The sequence below is a fragment of the Arvicanthis niloticus genome, chromosome 14 (genome assembly GCF_011762505.2).
Source record: "Arvicanthis niloticus isolate mArvNil1 chromosome 14, mArvNil1.pat.X, whole genome shotgun sequence".
In the NCBI taxonomy this organism is placed as follows: domain Eukaryota; kingdom Metazoa; phylum Chordata; class Mammalia; order Rodentia; family Muridae; genus Arvicanthis; species Arvicanthis niloticus.
Window position 1 is genome coordinate 40,443,977 of NC_047671.1, and position 13,918 is coordinate 40,457,894.

Here is a 13,918-nt window from a genome sequence, read left to right on the forward strand (position 1 = left end):
AGAACGCTTCTGCAAAAGAACACCTGTTGGCTCATCCATGAGGTTCTATATGTTTTCTATCCCACAGCTATCTGCTGGGTGTGTCTAGCCACTGCTTTAGATGCTGGCAATACCATGATAAAGAATGTGAGAGCTTCCAGCCCTAACAACACTTGTCCCACCAGTGGATGATAAATAAAGAACGACACAATAAAAATATAAGTTCACATTGATATAATTGTACACAAGAAAAATAGAGGAAAGAGTAATGACAATTAATTAAAGAATAAATAGTTCAGCTAAAAATTAGATGTCAAGAAATAGACTGAGATACACGAGAAGAGAAGGCTGGGCAGAAGGGATAGTTTATTAAAGATATCTTACGTATGGACTCAAAATAACAGGAGAAGAACGTACCCTGTATTGAGATTAGAAAGATGGGCAGCTCACTTAAGGCCTCACAGATCCTGAAAAGGAGACCTGTACAGTCATCAGGAGATTGACACCATGTGAACTTGGATGTACGTCTTCTCAGAGGTTGTCCTAGTTTGTACCGCACATCTGTGGAGAAAAGCAGAAGAGTACTCCATGACTTTGCCTTTCCTGAGAATTTTTTTCTCATCTTCAGAAGAAAGCAACCAAAGCATGTTTATGATCTTCATTCAGCAAAACTTTACCTGGGCTTTGCTCCAGCGTCTTTAGCAATATTATTGATTCTTTCTCCAGGTGCAGGAAGGTACACCACTCTTCGTCCAAGGAGGAGAGTTGAGCAAAACACAGAACAAAGTCTCTATTATGTTGTGTGTGGAGCCTTGGTGTGTGGTACCTCTCTGATGCTCGTCTTGTCTTGGAGCATGAGAACTAGGAATATGGTGATGGTCCGGGAGAGAACTAGCACTGCCTATTATGACTGGAATCCTGAATGGAAAAAGAAGAGAGGAAGGCTGGTGCATAGCCAGGAGCAGATGGTGGCAAAGGAGCTCAAGCAGGTGATAAACTCAGGTTGAAGGAAAAGGAAAGCCAAGGTCAGGGAGACAATGTGGCTTTGAGCCCCTTAAGGTGAGACGGTGGCTTAGCATCAGAATTGCAGCTGTGGCTCATTTGTCTCTCCAGTGAGCGAACCGGGAGTAACCAACCACAGCTAGAAGCCAGACTACAAACCAGAGCCTTACAGCCAATCCTCTGTTCCACTCCATTTGCCCACCAGGTTTTCTCTGTGTCTGGAAGAGTGGAGAGCACTTTTTAGAATAACAAAAGAGGTGGGCGGCAGGGGTGGGGTGGGGCGGGGCTGGTATTGACCTAAAGAAAGATGTCAATGGGAAATAGGATTCTGTCTTAAATATGAGGGCTTGCTTACTCTGTCAGTCACTGACTATCAATTTACCCTTATTCTGGTCCTCTTCCCCCTAAACAACAAGCCACCCATCCTTAGAAGAAGCCTGTTTTCAGTTATCTCTAGATTCCAAGTAGATTATTCTTAGGAATATGGATGAGACTGTGCTATAAGGTCTCCTGTCTCCGGCTTCTTTGCCTAGTCGCTAGAATCTTCATCAATGCCCTCACAATTGAGTGCTGTCCTTGTGTTAGTGATCTCACAGAGACACCATTGTAATCCTTCATGATGATTTTCCTAGAGGGGGGAAGTGAGGGAGGGGGGTTCCTACATAGGTTCTAACACACATAGAAACACTGCTGTCAAATTTCACTCAGAGTAGAAGCCCGAGCATGTCACTCAAATCACAGGGGAACTGTATTGGCTGCTTGTCAAAGGTTGAATTGATTTTAAAATTGCTTTGATGACTTATATATTCAGTGCACAGTTTGGGGCCTCTGTTTATCTCTCCATAGGAGCCTAAATCACAGCCTGAGAGCATTTGAAGCTTGCTCCGATTGGCCGTTTGGAAACACAGGTTGTGGTCACGTGGAGTGTGGGCTTCCAGTTGCTGATGCAGAGTCTCACATTTGTAGTTCATTCCTGGCTAGCTTCCAAAGCATTGAATGAATAGGTCTATTTAAGATGAAATTTCAGTTTGATCTCTCCACAGAATGCTTTTGAATTAAACATATACCTAAGCTGTGCATGATTGTACTTGGAGTTATATAGCACAGGAGAGCTTTGAAAGAAAAAAAGAAAAAACAATCTCAGAAAAACAAAAATATCCCCAGCCCACTGGTTAAATTGGTCACATTACCTATTTTTCCTTCCAAGTTCAGTCAGGTGTTCTGCACAGCAGGAAGTCTGACTTTTGCCCAAATCTCCCACCAAGATGAATAAGAAAACCTTGCCAACATAGACTGAAAATGCAGAACTGGATAAGAAAGATTAGACTTTTCTTCACCCACGAATTGATTAATAAAAGGGGGAAGGGGGAATCTGAAATAAAAATCAGGAAGGAATCTGAACTGCAGCTCTCGTGAAGGCTAAGCCTTTGTGTTATGCTAGGTTAGTGAGGATGATAATTAGTTGAAGTTAGGAAAATGGAAGGTAAGCCTGGAATGTGATAGCCTGAAAAACCAGCATCCCTGGAGCTCGGACTTGTCCTGTCTTGACTAGCTGATGTTTGCACAACTTTCCCCAGGAGGGGTGGGGCACACAAATCCCTTATGCTAATGGACACGTTTGATGGATTAGACTAAAATCTAACTGGGAATATTTATTACCCTGCAAGGTGCATGGTCAATTCACATGGACTTGGAAAGAAATGTTCAGGACGGGAGGCAGAGATGAATCAGTCCCGCTTCTTATAACTCAAAATGCTTAAGTTAATGATCTCCTTTTCTGATTATTTTCAGTCCTTGTCCACAGTGAGTGTCAGGGGTGGGGACATCAGCTGTCTTACCTTTAGAGAATAAAAATACCCTGAAGTCAGCTCCATGGTTGTGAAGCATTGGGTTAACCATCCTTTCAGGGTTCAATAAGAAGCAGTAAGGGTTGGTACAGCATGCATGGCCCACATTGCCTCTCACATTTCCTTTTCTTTTGCTTTCTGAAACACAGGACCGAAATCTTGAATTCAACAGAGAGAAGTGTGTGGCCCCTGAGTCGGCTGAGCATGCACGTAAGGGCATCCGTCTTCCAGAATTCCAAGGCTGTAGTAGTTTGTAGTCCAGATTACAAAGGTTAAAATAGGCTTCCTGCTTATGCCGGTCAGCACATTTCAGAATACTGGTTTTAAGTGAAGGATCAGAGAGATGGGTTTCTAACAATCTTAATCAGACTTAACTTCAAAATCCTTTACTTTTCAGAGACTCTAAGGAGAGTCTAAAGCATGGCGTCCTGCTTTTTAGACCTTGGGAAACAGAGGTAGTTTAACTGTTGTAGATAAAACTGTTTCACTCTAGCTCTGATCCATTTCTCCTTGCATGGGAGGTTCGAGAATAGCTGAGCACACTGCGAGTTTCTGACAGAGTGAGGTTGGATCAGGAATCCTCTAGTTTGGGTTTAGTGTGGTTGATAACGACTTCGGAGTATACTTATTACTAGTCTCCCCCAGGATTTGGGATTTCTCGAGGAGTGATCCTTTGTTTTTTGTTTTTTGTTTTTTTGGTTTTTTTTTTTTCATTTGTATGTCTTTGTTTGTTTGTTTCCTGGCTTGGCACTATTTGTGAAACTGGACAGATTATTTAAATGTATACTTTCTTTTATATTCTAAATAAATTTCTATTTTTGCCGGACAGTGGTGGCACATGCCTTTAATCCCAGCACTTGGGAGGCAGAGGCAGGCGGATTTCTGGGTTTGAGGCCAGCCTGGTCTACAGAGTGAGTTCCAGGACAGCCAGGACTACACAGAGAAACCCTGTCTCGAAAACAAACAAACAAACAAAAATGTCTATTTTTATAGCTAATGTGTATTTGGATTGTGTGCTGGTCCCTAAGGAGCCCCAAAATCCTGGAGATGACTCTGCCAGTGAATAGAGACAACATCTAACACATCAGCTAATACTACCAGAGAGTGGAAGTGAACACAGGAAGCCTTTCTAGAAATTGAGAGTCCAGAAGCAGAGGGCAGGATCACCGTAACTGCAATCAGCCTTAAGCCTCCAGAAAGGAACCCTGTACAGACTAACCCTGCCTGACCAGTATATCCAGCAGTACTGAAATCTGCATACACAGAAGAGGGGTGACTCCCGTTAAGGAGGTTGTTAAACGCATCACAGGACCACTTCCATCCTCTATGGGCTGGACAAACTCTACCACTGGAGAAACTGCGATCATCTGTCAAGAGCATTTGGGAAAACTCCCATTGCTGCTTAACCTCACATCTGAGGTGTCAAGTCAGCATCCCTTCCCTCTCACCTCAAATCCCCACTTAAGCTCCTCCCCAGTGTCAAGATCCTTTAGTACCTTCAAAGAGAAAACAAAGGAACAGAAACTAAACTGAATCTGATGTCTTTATGCCTGAGAACACACTTCCTTTTTTATTCCTCTAAGCTCTGCAGTATTCTTCTGCACAAGGCGGGAGGCGAAAGGTTTTGTTTACCATCCTAACTTGATCTCCTCATTTCTCCGCCTCTCTGCTTCTCCCATGGCCCATCTAGAAACTATATTCCAAATACGTTAATTAATAAAGTGGCTAATGGAATGTGGGATGTCAGGACCCATTATTACACATTCTTTCTTCTGCTGTTTAAAGCGTAATTGGAACACTAGAGTCCCAAGCAATTTCAGTCATCAGATGAGCCAAACACATTTTCAGAACAAATGGGCTGTCTGTATTTATGTTCAAATGTAATCATAGCATGTTAGAGACATCTTGAGAAAAAAAGTCATAACTCTAAAAAATATAAATACTAGACAGGTCTACATTTCTCATATTACAGTTGATAAGTTTTGAGATATAGGAACGGACTTTCAGATGTACGTGCATACTATGAAGACACCACTCCACTGAACATTGATGTTACCAGCATGTCAGCAATGTGTTTTACATTAAATTTTCGTGATTCACTGTTAATTTTAAGTTTAGTAAAACTTAATCCTCTTTTCAAAACCATCAGACTTCAAGTATAATAAAACATTATTTTATTATCTCAAAAATATTGAATATTATATCCACCAGTAAAGCCACTAGGAGTGAGTAGTGTTTAGCATCGTACTTTTTTTTTATTAACGTTATATTATGTCAACACAACATAAATTGGAAAGTTTTGCAGTCTAAAGTATACTATGACTATGGAAGTTGGCCATGATTGACACCATCAGTCCCTACCCATCCTGTGTAGTTTTCTGCTGCACTGTAACAGTTTGGATTCTGTTACCAAAAGAATATGAGGAAAAAAAAAAATGTCCCTTTTAAGATTAGGTTGTAAAAGATTGCTACTCCTACACTGAGCTCTCTGTCTGTCTGTCTGTCTGTCTCTCTCTCTCTCTCTCTCTCTCTCTCTCTCTTTCTCTCTCTTTTCCTTCCTCCCTCCCTTTTCCTCCCCTCTCCCTCCCTCCCTCTTCCTCCCCCTTCTTCCCATTTCTTCTCCCTCTCTTTCTCCTTCTCCCACCTTCCCTTCCTCCCTCCATCCCCCACATATCTGGAAGGAAGCTAGTGGTGTGATGTGTGAGCAGCCTCTGGGGCAGTCTATATGGTAAAGAACCTAAAGCTTCCAGCCAATAGCCAGCATGGAACTGCAGCCTGCCAGCATACGAGTGGGCATGGAAGTAGACAAGAGTCTTGACTGGCACACCCACCACACTAAGCCCAAGCTTTAGTCATCAATCTACTGGAGAGCATGTCTCTCTGACCTCACAGACTTGAGAAAAGACTGTGTATGCTTGAAACATTGAGGGTCACTTGCCAAAGAAATAATCACCTCTCCTGTTCAACCAGTACACAAAACAGTACACTTGGAGGCATGAGAGGGGCAGAGTGCAGAGGAAATTACCAATGGCTTAATTCTAGTTCAGCTTTAAACTCATCTTGTCTTAATCCACAAAAATACCACAAGTCCAAGCCCAACATTTCTGAGGTATATTTAAATCACATTCAATTCTTGCATCTGATTCTTTGAAAGTGAAATTTACATTTGCTATGAATGGAAAGACCATTGCAGTTAGGTCAATTAGTGCTCTCTCAGAAACTGTTAACATATGCGACATGTCAAGTCAGAAAAGCATTTTAAAAAAAACTAACCATTTAACTTACCAAGGGAATAAAATATGAAATATTCAATTTTGAAAGTTCCCAAGGTAGAGGTCAATAGCAGCTAATTCGCTGACGTCTCTGCTGCTGACTGTAGACAAGAAGTCCATCTTTGAAACACAGAACTATGGAGAAAGCAGACTAGGTTTCAAATGGCTATGAATATTTTAAGATGCCCTTTCCTTTTCTTTATTTCTCCTGCTTTGCCAAGCAGGTCTTTCATTTATGACTTTTCTCGTATGATAGTCTGGAGTGAAGAGACCAGAACTGGTTTATCTCCGAGTTCAACCTCTGAGAGCTTGTCACAACACAGGTGCCCAGCAGACATGACAAACAATTTGATTTTACCCAAGTCCTCTTTTCTCAAGCAAAGCCTAATGTGATTCCATGAGAGAGAACACCACCAGTGAAATAAAAGGTTCCTACCATTTAAGAATATGAGTGAAGCCATTGGCAGGCACATTGGTACACTGTAATATCTTCCTAATGGAATCTTGCTTGACTCAAAGATGAAATGTGCCCAGTATGTGACAACAGAACAAGAGCTGGTATGGAGCCCAACAAGGTTTACATTCATAACAAAGTGTACATGTTTTTATTCTGCTAATCTGCTAGAACAAAGTAGATTTTTCTTCTTTTTATGATTCCATACATATTCTCAATCTTAGTGTGTTTTAAACAAGTAAGACAAGGAAAAGCTTTGTAGGTAATGTTGGGTCATAGTGAGTAATCTTTCCTGCATTATATTCCCACTGAAATGTTTTCCATGAAGAATTAATTCATTGTTATCCAAGAATCCTGGAATTTGTCTCATCATAACCTAAGGAAATGCATTCTGTCTTCCAGGAGTTAGTGTGTAGACTGCATTTCCATTCCAGGTAACCAGGAAGTAGAGCTTTATTTACAAAGTTAAAATTGGAGCTGTGATAAATAATTACTGCCAGAAAACTAAAAATAAACTTTACTCATAATTACTGCAAAAATAATACAGGGAAATGTTAGGACTTTCTTTTTAAGCACTTCCTGGCTATGCAAATGTCAAAGTGTCATTTGGCAACAGTTGGACAAACAATCAAGTTTTGTGTCGCCCAAAACAAAGCAACAGGCTATCTCTAGATACTTTCTGTGAAGGATGGGGCCTCAGCTCCTTTGTGAACAAGATCGTTATCTGAGCCCTGCCCCCACCTTCCACTTTTACTCTTATTTGTTTGTTTGTTTATGTCTTTTATGAAACCTCACTTGTCAATTCTTCCGGAGATTGAACTGAAAGGAAGAATTCTCCAGGACTGAATCTGCATCTGGCCAGAATGCAAAACAACTGTGCTGGTGAATCAGCGCCTTCCCAAAAATGAGTTTGGCCAATGAAGCAAGAAGTCTAGAAGTTTTTTGATGTTCAACAACATCTGTCACCAACCAGGATATTTCCAACCACTCCAAAGTTTCTATTGGCTAAATCACTCCCATGTCACCAATCAGTCCAGGCTGACTTTACCAAAGCGAGACTCATCTGTAGACACAAACACCAAGTACCTATCTCCCAGCAGAGTGGACTGCCTGCCTTAGAATCACCTTGAAGCCAGTTGCAGATCGTATCCCAGGGCAAGCAACATAAGGTAATTTCAGTGATGGTTAAAAAAAGAGAGAGATAACAATAAAATCTGTTTCATGAGGTGGCTCGGAGGACTGAAATAGATAAAGATGCAGAAGGCACACGCAGTTAGCACTGGCTCCATCAATCTACTCATTGTTCCCCTGTCTTCTCCTCAGTGTTAATATCATCACTATTTTGAATCTATGAAGTCTGATTTCTGAAATCAGACTGTGCACTGGCACAGATAGCATGAAAAATTGTTTATACATTAAAAGGGAATAATATTATAAAGCACATTTATTAAGCCAATCTATAGGTACAAAATATATAGAGCATGTGTTTTAAACATAGAATCTACCACCTGGACTCTCATGTCTCTTTCCCTATATTATGCACAATGATTATTTCATATTTGCTTTTTGTTTATTTGTTTGTTTGTTTGTTTGTTTTGAGATAGGGCATTTCTGTGTAGCCCTGGCTGTCCTGAAATTCACTATGTAGACCAGGCTGGCCTCAAACTCATAGATATCTGTCTGGCTCTGTCTCTCAAGTGCTAAGATAAAAGGCATGCACCACCTCACCCAGCTCACATCTGCTGTTAGAACATTTTCCAGTCTCCTCATAAACCCAGACTGTTCTGCTCTCACAGGACTTCTCAACTTCTCTCATGACAGAATTTTCAGCATAAATGTTAACAAAAAAAAATTTGAGAAATTTATCTCCACTCCAAAGAACAAAACCCATAGCTATGAAGGATGCTATAATGAACACATGTCCTTATAAAAATTAAGATACAGAGACACCAATAAGGGAAGCCCAGAAAGTTTTAGGCTAAATAACTTTTAGAAGGAAAAAGAAAAACGTATAAGGGGAGGGTACTCTCTAAAATGAAGTCTTGTTCATAAAAGCAAATTTTCTGCAGGGCAAGTCAGCTGATAGGTTTTTGATGGAGTGTGAAGCTAATTCAGTTACAAACTGAATCACACCCAAATCAAATCAAGATCCCTCCAGCTGACTGAAAGAGTCTAAGAGGAGGCCATCATTCATAAAGACCTTCCTCTCACATGCTTTAGTTCATTCAAGAGAATAAGCACATTTTTAATGCCCAACTCTTAGAGTTGGTATTTATATTTGCCTCTCTCTGAAAAAGAAATCTTCCTCTCTTCCCAAGGTCAGAGAATAAACAAAACAGCCTCCTTTGAAGGAAGAGGATTGTCAGTAACAGGCAAAGTCAACTTCCCTTTGTTTTGAGCTTAGCAAAATTAAGCCAGTGGTTGATGTGTTTGTAGGGCTTACTTGGCAGAAGGACTTAGAGTAGCGGGTAGAACTCATCTGATCATAGCCAAGAAGAAGGAAGGACTTGTCATTCACAAGAGGCTTATTGTGTGCCAGGCAGGAGCGACTTAAAAAGGCTGTGATTTAATCCTTATAACAATCCAAGGTTGACAGCATTGCTGTCCTTATCGTAGGTTTAATAAAGGAACTTATGTCTAAAACAGTCATAGACTTTTACAGACTCACATAGTCACTAGAGATTAGGCATCAGTCTAAAACCTGTTTTGCTAACCAACAATCAGGCAAAGGTATTTCACACGTGTATGTGCGCACACATACACACACACACACACACGCATGCATGTATATACTCGTACATGGGCATACATACACACACACTACATTTAAACAAGTGTAAAAAAAACTATTAACATAGATGTTAGCAGCTCACAGTTGATTTCCATACAGAAACAATATTGTAAGAGGTAGTCTTGCAGACCGGTTTGTAAACAGATAATGAAAATGGAATTTCACCATAGTGTTTGATTACCGTTACATAGTTACTGGTTATTTCATTTTGGTTTATTTTCCTAGGTTTAGGGCCTGGAGGGGGAAAGAACAGGAAAAAAAATCATAATTTATAATTCCAGATCCTTGGCAAGAGCTCTGGCTGCAAGGAACAAAATTTACTCAATTTAGTTGAAGAGAAAGGGCAAGAATACAGAGAAGGAAAGCTAGGGGAAAGCTGACAAGAGCTGCACTTTTTTTCTCTACTGTAGGATTTTCATATTGACTTTTTTCTGTTCTTTGAGTTAACTTCTTTCTTCTCTTTTCTCTGAGGATACTTTTCTCTGCCTCTTTGCACTCAAGGTGGAAAGTTCCTTGCTTTGTATCCTATCCCAGCTCAAATACATTCCAAGAGCGCTCCAGATGAGTTTGGGGCTATGCTGTACTCAAGGACCATTGCCTTTTTAGTCATCATTAGAGAAGCTTCCTCTTGCAGAAGACAGGAACAGATGCAAAGATCCTTAGCCAGACATTATACAGAGAAAAAACCCTGGGAACACACAACTCTAGATGGAATGTCACCATCAAATCCCTCCCCTCAGAGCTCAGGAATCCCCAATCCCCCACAGAAGAGGAGGCAGAAAGACCGAGGAGGTTGAGCACATCAGGATAAAAGGATTCTCAGAATCAACTGAACAGAGCTCATATGCACTCACAGAGACTGAAGCAGCAAGCACAGGGCCGACTCGGGCCTGCACCAGGCCCTCTGAATATGTATTATAGCTTTCAGGTTAGTGTTTTTATGGGATTCCTGAGTGTGTGAACGAGTGTGTCTCTCATTCTTGTGCCTGCTCTTGGGTCTCTCTTCTGTTGATTTGCCTTGTTCAGGCTTGATACGATGATTTCATTTTATCTTACTATATTTTATTTCGTCATGTTTGGTGAGTATCTCTTAGAGGCCTGTTCTATTCTAGGGAAAGACAGAAAGGGAAAGGATCTGAAGAAAGGAGAGGTGAAGCGTAATTGAGAGGAGTAGATGGAGGAAAACTATAATCAGGATATAAAAGCCCTATTTTCAATAGAAGGAAAAAACAAAACGAAGTAACACAGGGTTGGGCTGTGTCTGAGCCCTTCACTACCAGGAGTGTTTGTTCATTCATCTTTCAATTATTTCTCAATGATCACTTCTGCCAACCACAGAGAAAAGAACAAGACATGGCAGGCCTTCAAAGAAACCTCAGCCCACCTGGGGAGGAAATTTTGATTATCATGAAAACCAGGAGCTGTTATGGGCACTAGGGTGGACTGAGAGCACTTTTAAATTTCAGAGAAGAGCAAAGAAGATATGATACTGTTGATAAGTTCTTCTGCACTGCTAAGAAAGCCGAGTCCTTACTGTGGAAGCTTTATTAAGCTGTATAGAGCATCAGTTTTGCAGAGTCAAGATATGTACAAAAGAAATTCAGGGTTCAGGAGGGGCGGATTCATTGACCCAAGACCTAAGCTATAGTTTGTATTTTCTTATTAGAAATAGGAATCTGGGGCTGAAAAGGTGGCTCAGTGGATAAGAACACAGTATGTTCTTACGGAGGATTCAAACTCAGTTCCCAGCACCCAAGCTGCCAACAATTTATAAGTATAGCTCCAGGGGCACCTACAAATTCTTCTGTGCTCTGTGGCAAGTTACACACACACACACACACACACACACACACACTCCTGATTCAAAATTAAAACAAAAAAATCTTTAAAAAGAAATGAAGTAGGAAAGGATATGGCAAAAATATACAGTAGTCAGGTGTCTGTCATTCATCAAGCATATCTGCAACAAGAATGATTCATCAATGTCCCAGACCAGCTGGCAGAGATTTGCCGGGACTGGCCTGTCATTTCATAAACATCCGTCATGAACATTGTCACCATACCATGAAGGAGCGGAAAGTTGTATCTTCTACTTCCAATTCGGTCCCTCCCCGTTGTCAGGCCTGGCTCTAAGTATGAACAGCCCATAAAGAAGAGTTAAGGTGAGACTGGTCCAGAGGTAATAGCAACGAGGCATAAAAGCAACCTCCAGATTCTCACAGGTTAAAAAAAATATATATATGCTGGAACTTGTTGGGACCCGACTTTTAGCAGAAAGCGGCTAGATTATCTTTGCAGCCATCTGGAACCATATACCCTGATAAGAGATTTGGTTTTCAACAGCCTACAACAGCTGAAGCACACTCTGATATCCCACATATTTTGTGTTGCTGTTACTGCCCCCAGCTGCAAGGCGCACGTGGTAGCCACGCCTGCAAGGCATGCGGTTCACGCGCTGTCCACGTGCTATCCAGGCCATACAAGCCTGCAAGGCGCACGGTGCACGCGCTGTCCACGCTATAGACGCCTGTAAGGCTTACGTCATATCAGCACCTGCAAGGCACGTGGCAAAAGCGTATAAATACCTCAGAATTCCCTTCAATAAAAGAGACTTGAGACTTGAGACTTGATCAGACTTTCTGTCTTGTCTCCATTCTTCGAGTCTCTTCCCCTTTATCCCCACTCTCTCTCTCGCTAGACCCTGACCCTCAGACCGGAGCGGCAGCTTGGGCCAAGACACAGTGGCCGCCAAGCATGGAGCGGAGCAGGCCGCAATATTTTGGCCCACAAAGCCGGGCAGTACGGGCCGGGACAGGAACTCTATGCAAACACAATAGAAATGATCTGTGGGTCCTGGTTTTCCTTCTGGATATGGTAAGCCCTTGTTTCCCCTCCATTTCTACATTGCCATTGTGATTTCCACAGGATGAAGGTTTTGCTCCCTGTTTTCCAATTCTCCTTTCAATACATTGTTAGAGTATCTTCTTTCTAGTTTCATTACGTCATTCTCTTCTCAGAATCCTGTTTCCATCGACATCAAATGCATAGGCTACTACTGTTCAAAGCTTCCTGTTATCCATTCCTGCCAAACTGGTCACCCTCCCACCTGTGGTGTGCTCATCCTGTCTCTCTGCCGTACTCCTCTGCTTGGACATGTGATGGCACTAGCTTGAGTCATTCAGTCCCTTAAGGTCAGTGAAGTTCCAGTCTCTTCATGGAAATGCTGTGACCATTTTGATTTCTCAGTGCACAAACATTATGATTAATGCCTACAATCCTGGGACATGGTGTTTGTAAAGTGTCCCCAAAGGCCCACGTACTGATCGCCTGGTCCCCAAGCAAGACCCCATCATTGGGTGGGGGCAGAACTTTGATACATAAAACCAAATGGGAGATCTTCAGGTTATTGAGGGCATTCTTTAAAGAAGATTGTAGGTACCCAGGCTCTCTTTCATTTCTGGACCATGAAGTCAGCAGGTCTACTCTACCGAGTACTTTCATATGAGAGACAACAAACTCCCAGGACAGACACAGTATAGACTAAAATCTCCAAGCTGTGACCGTCCTCCCCCAATAATCCTTTTCTTTTTATAAGTTGATCATTTTGGGTATTTGTTAAAGAAAGTTGAATAATATAACAGGTTGAATGATATTATAAAATAATAGTATATATTGATATATTTTAATTGTGTGTCCCTGGCTAGCACCTGGCATTAAACCTGTCAAGCAGGTTTGATACTTCTTTAATAAATGAAAGAATGAATCATGTACTGGCCATAACATCTATTGTCTTTATGTTCCATACAACAACTGACTCAAGCCAATGTCAATATTCTACCCAAAAGTGTGTATTAAATAGTTTCCAAGTATTACGAAAGGGTGACTTGTCATGATGATACTGTAGGCAAACTCCTCCCTCCACAAAGAGGACAACACATGAGGACAGTTTCCAACATATAAATGGTACCTGAAATTTCGGAGTCAGTAAAACTTAAAGTAGTTGTTCTGTGAAGACCAAGCATTTATTATATAGCAAGTGCATTTCAGGGCAGAGAGATGACAGGCAGAGCAAGAAACATTCTTGCATTAGTGATGATCTTTCTCTATCAACTCTTCCATCCCAGTTTGGACAAGACAAGGATACCGACCAGTCATAAGAGAAATAGACTCAAATGTTTAGACTACCAGGTGTCCATGTAGGTATGTTCCTCAAAATATAAACACATGCCTGTTGGAGTTGGAGTAGGAAGGAGGGGGTTTATTTGCTCAGTTGTGGATTGTGACTCTAAGTATCTGACTAGACAGTATCGAGTCATTGATTCCAGGTGTTGTGTGTGGGCTCCACCAGTGATTCATTTGTTCACTGGCTCCTTTCCTAGGTGCTCCCTGTTAGCTTCCTCACTAGTTCAAGCATGCAAGACACTAGGCCAACCCTTCACATAAAAATAAGACTGATGATAAGGACGAAAATTGAAAGAGAAATAATCAAGGCCCCAGTGGATAGGATACATAGTAACCCTGTGAGAGCCCACAGAAAACTGCAGGCACCCCATCCTGCAGAAATGCTTCCCAA

The 13,918-nt window shown here is 41.5% G+C and overlaps 1 long non-coding RNA gene across 3 annotated transcripts in view; it reads right to left on the reverse strand.

Annotated features, from left to right (window-relative positions):
* Positions 1-204: 204 nt before the first annotated feature.
* The window catches only part of LOC117719583 (uncharacterized), a 99,972-nt gene continuing 86,258 nt past the window's right edge, over positions 205-13,918 (reverse strand). For 2 of the 3 annotated variants that reach the window (XR_013103726.1, XR_013103725.1), the window contains exons 3-6: positions 6,114-6,235; positions 2,820-2,966; positions 657-897; positions 205-540 (exon numbers count right to left, since the gene is read on the reverse strand). This is a non-coding gene — a long non-coding RNA (uncharacterized LOC117719583). The remainder of the gene's footprint in view (positions 541-656; positions 898-2,819; positions 2,967-6,113; positions 6,236-13,918) is intronic. The other variant, XR_013103727.1, reaches the window with a different exon arrangement.